Here is a 4484-nt window from a genome sequence, read left to right on the forward strand (position 1 = left end):
TCAAACATTAAATGGAGCTAGACCCCGCTAATCTCGTGGAGTCACTGAGGGGCTGGGAATGACAGCTCCAGGCACCGTGGAGCAGTGCCTGAGCCCAGCAGACCCCATAAAGTTAGCTGTTGGCACGGGCCCAATGCAAGCAGCCCTGGTCACTGCGGGCTGCAAACCCGTCTGATTAGGGTTATGTATTTATTTTTCTTTGCAACAGGGTCTGGAAGTGCAAACAGTGTGGTGGTTACAATGTTTCCAGAAGCCTTAGGGAGTTCCCGGCCACTGTGGGTGGGCTGCCCCCCACCCCCTTTGAGGGTGCTGATCTGTCGGTGCTATCAGACGCATGCTGCGGGGAGCAGAGGACACTCTGTTTCCTGGAACGCATGCCAAGGGACACTGGCTGGCCTCTGGCAGCTGGTTATGTTGAACTTGGAAAACGACGCTATGCTCCGGGAGGCTCAGGGGTCCGCCCAGGCCTCACCCTCGTGACCTGCAAGCTGCTGGGTGCAGAGCCCGGGCGCCTTCCCACACAGGCCTGGTGTCACTCGCGCTGCCGGGAGAGGAGAGCCCAGGGCAAGCAGAGAAGGGTTCTGGGCCTGGCTGAACCTGACCAGCTCAGCTCCCTGGCACCATGCCTGAGCCCTCCTGGAGCCGCGACACCGCCATCTGTAAAACAGGGCTACACGTCTAGCCTGAAGATTGCTTGAGCTGCTAGGAGCAGCCGCCCACCCCAGTACAGGGAAGCAGAGGGGCTCCGCAGAGAGTACAGGGTCCTGCTCCTTCCAACCCCCTGTCCTGGGGCCGGCGGGCCCTCAGCTGAGCACACACATTTCACGGAACCCCGGTCTTCCGCCGCCTGCACACGGGAGTTGCACGTCACTCAGGCCGCAGATCAAGCCGAGAACCTACCTCGCACCAGGACGTACCCGAGGAGCTGGGGACACCAGACAGACACCAAGGGGGCGGCACCGATGTAAACGCACAGCACGCAGGACCCGGTTGAAGGACACCAGGCCATGGAGAGACCCAGGTGACGGGGGCATGTGTAGGCAGTTCATATGGGCACCGACACACATGGGAAGTGAGGAGGGGAGAGCTCTGGTGCGTCCCAGCAGGAGCAGCAGCGGGCGAAGGCCCTGGGGCACAGGTGCTCTGCAGGACCAGCAAGGAGGCTGGTGTGGCTGCGGGGCCACGCGTGCGGAGGCAGGAGAGGGAGGCCCTGGCGAGGACCCAAGCACCGCACGGCAGGCTAAGTGGGCTGGCTTCTGGACAGTGTCCCTAAAACCCCAGAACAGAGGGTGGGGACTGGCAGACGGTGTAATGGCTAGGGCGCTGGACTCCCACATGGCCCACTGCAGTTTGAGTCCCAGACCCGGTAGCTTGAAACACACCGTGCACAAGTGTGAGCATGCCCAAAATTCCAAGAAGAGAATGGAGGAGAAGGGATTGTGGCATGGCCATCCCCCTCGGGGTGATTTCTCGCTTTCTGTCTCTCCCTCTCTGGCAAGCACGTACACCCTATAAGAAAAATCTCTCTAAAAAAGAAAGACAAGGTCACACTGAAGTAGACGGGCCCTAAATCCAAAAACATTTTTCTAAGAGGAGATGCGGAGACACAGAGGGAGGACCAGGTAAAGCCAGAGACACAGTGACAGGGCCGCAAGCCCAGGACTGCTGGAGCTGCCAGGAGCTGGAAGAGGCAGGACAGAGCTGCCCTGGAGCTCCCAGAGGCAGCATGGCCCTGCCCACACCTCGATTCTGGGCGTCTGGCCTCTAGGCCAGGAGAAAACGGATTTCTACATTGCAGCCACCTGGCCTGTGGCAGTTTGAACAGCCCAGGGGATTCGAACTCCCAGGTTTCACTCAGGTGAGGTGGGCCCACGAGGACATTGCATGTGGGTCTGGCCAAGTGATTGGCATTTATTTATTTATTTATTTATTTTTGAGAGAGATTTTTGCTATAGGGTGTGTGTGCTCACCAGAGAGACAGAGAGACAGAGACAGAAAATGAGCAATTACCTCCCGGGGGAATGGCCAAGCCAGAATCTCTTCTCCATTCTCCTCTCAGAATTTTGGGCATGCACACACACATGCCCGGTGTGAGTTTTAAGCCACCGGATCCAGGAACTGAACCACGGTGGACTACGTGAGTGTCCAGCAATGTAGCCACGACGCCATCTGCCGGTTCTGACAACTGCACCACCCATCCTGTCTGCCCAGGAGACAGGGAGTCTCAAATTCCATGGGTGTGTGCTGGGCAGATACGACCCAGGCTCCCGGCGCAGATAAGGCCACCAGGCCTGGCCTCCTCCATGAAAACAGCAAACCCCTCCAGACCATGGTCACCCATATCCTCAGTGTTGTGGGGCCACAGGCTGCCCCTGGGAGGGCGGCCGGTGCCTGGTGGGTGCAGCGCAGCCTCTGCCCACGTCCGTGGGGCCCTCTGGAGGGACCCGGAAACCCGGGAGATTAGTCGCAGTCCTGACGGTTTCTCCCTGCTGTCCTGAAGTCTCCCAGACAGATGTCTCTGAGGGCCTGGAGCCTGCTATCTCCCAGCTGAGATCCTGGTTTTTGTTTGCTTGTTTTTTCCTCCTTTTTAGAGAGACTTTTACTATAGGGTGCGTGTGCTTGCTGGAGAGGGAGGGACAGAGAGCGAGAAATCGCCCCCCACTGGGGGGGAAGGCCACACCATAACCCCTTCTCTCTCCTCCCTTCTCTGCTTGGGATTTTGGGCATGCATGCACACGCACCTGGCGTAAGTTTCAAATCACTGGGTCTAGGACTCGAACCGCAGTGGACTACGTGGGAGTCTAGCAACGTAATCATTATGACATCTGCTGGTCCCTTGTCAGACATTTCTAAAGAACTGTGTCAGCCAGTGGCAGGCCTGGAGTGGAGGACGCCCACCTACCAGCTTGGCACCCACTGGCCCAGCGCCCACGGTGACCCCTGTCCAGCTTAGTGGGAGTCAGGACTGGGGCGTGGCCCACCAGGGGCTCCACCTCCGCTGGTCATCTTGGCAGCCCTCCGCCGAGGTCACTGGCTGTCCTTACAGGAGGCCGGACTTTCAGACAGCCTGAACGCTGACCTCCCACTGCCCTCTCCTGGCCACTGGACCAGAGCAGGCCCTTTAGTTCTAGGAGGGCAAGGCCCAGCTGCAGCTGGACAGAGAGCTCCTCCCTGGACAGAGACGTCCCGGACCAGGAGTCAGGGCTTTGGGCCTAGCCCTGCTCATCCCACATGGAAGCCACGCCCATCTGTGGCCAGGAGCCCTGGAAACGTGCCCAGGTGAGTCATACAAGGACACGCCAGTGTGAACGATCTCTAATCGCTCAACATGGTGACATGCTGGGGGATAACATTTGGGATATACTGGGCTAAAAATACACAAAAATGACTTCACCTTTCCCCTTTTCTAAACAGTGGCTCCCAGGAAAAGGACCACGCTGTGGCCAGCATCGCACTGCAGGAGCATGGGGCTCCAGTGCACTGGCCGGCAAACCACCGCTCTGGAAGACGGGAGTCAGCCCAGGTGACCTCGGCTGTCCATGGCGGAGGGGCGCATGCGGTGCTCTGAGCACTGGTTCAGGAGCCCCCAACGAAGCCCTGCAGGGACACGGGCTGCGGCACCTGCCCCACCTCTCGACCGCCCTGGCCCATCTCCCAGCCCCTCCCCCCAGGCCTCCTGCTCCTGCCTGGGACACTGTCCCTGAGGCCTTCGCTGGGTGGCCACTACGTGGCGGGCCGCCCTCAGAGCCCTGGGGAAGCCGCGGCTCTGCACATCACACTTCGTGCTTGCTTCCCCTTCCCTGCCTGGTTTTTCATTCCTATTGACATCGTTATGAATTTATTTATTTCTTCCATGAACGAGAGAGACACAGAGAGACACAGAGAAAGAGAGACAGCACCCCCAACAGGGTCCTGATGCTGCAGTCCACAGCCAGCCCCAGCCAGTCCCCATGGCAGCACACGCATGCCCTGGGCACCCAGCCGTCCCCACACAGCCCGGAGCCCTCTGTGTGGGCCAGCCCTGCCAGGCGTCTCACTTTCCTGCTGTGCCACCAACTGGCCTTCCCTGCCGGGTTTTGCTCCAAGACCTTTAGGGTTGCGGACCCAGCAAATAAAAGTACAGGACATGGGATCGGCAGATGGCGTAATGGTTACATCGCTGGACTCCCATGTAGTTGGCCACGGTTCGAGTCCCAGACCCGGCGCTTTAAACTCAGGCTGGGCGCGTTTGCATGCGTGCGTGCGTGCCCAAGATCCCGAGAGGAGAACAGAGGAGAAAGGATTGCGGCACGGCCATCCCCGCCGGGGGTGATTTCTTGCTTTCTGTCTCCCTGTCTCCCTCTGCCTTTCCCGCAAGCGCACACACCCTATAGCAAAAACCTCTCTTCAATCAATCAGTCAATCATCAATCAATCAATACAGGACACACCTGTACTTGCGTGCCGGACGAAGCACGGATATTTGAGTCTCAGCACACCCACGCA

General features: G+C 59.0%; 1 long non-coding RNA gene across 2 annotated transcripts; it reads left to right on the plus strand.

The window, feature by feature from the left end:
• Positions 1–487: 487 nt before the first annotated feature.
• On the plus strand, positions 488–4138 carry LOC102469309 (uncharacterized). Of its 2 annotated transcripts, none has more exons than XR_001370660.2 (3): positions 488–1021; positions 2772–3279; positions 3415–4138. It is a non-coding gene; the product is annotated as an uncharacterized LOC102469309 (long non-coding RNA). The 2 variants fall into 2 exon arrangements; XR_001370661.2 differs by having other exon boundaries at positions 2844–3279.
• The last annotated feature ends 346 nt before the right edge of the window (positions 4139–4484 follow it).

The sequence above is a fragment of the Tupaia chinensis genome, unplaced genomic scaffold, assembly GCF_000334495.1.
Source record: "Tupaia chinensis unplaced genomic scaffold, TupChi_1.0 Scaffold000355_1, whole genome shotgun sequence".
In the NCBI taxonomy this organism is placed as follows: domain Eukaryota; kingdom Metazoa; phylum Chordata; class Mammalia; order Scandentia; family Tupaiidae; genus Tupaia; species Tupaia belangeri.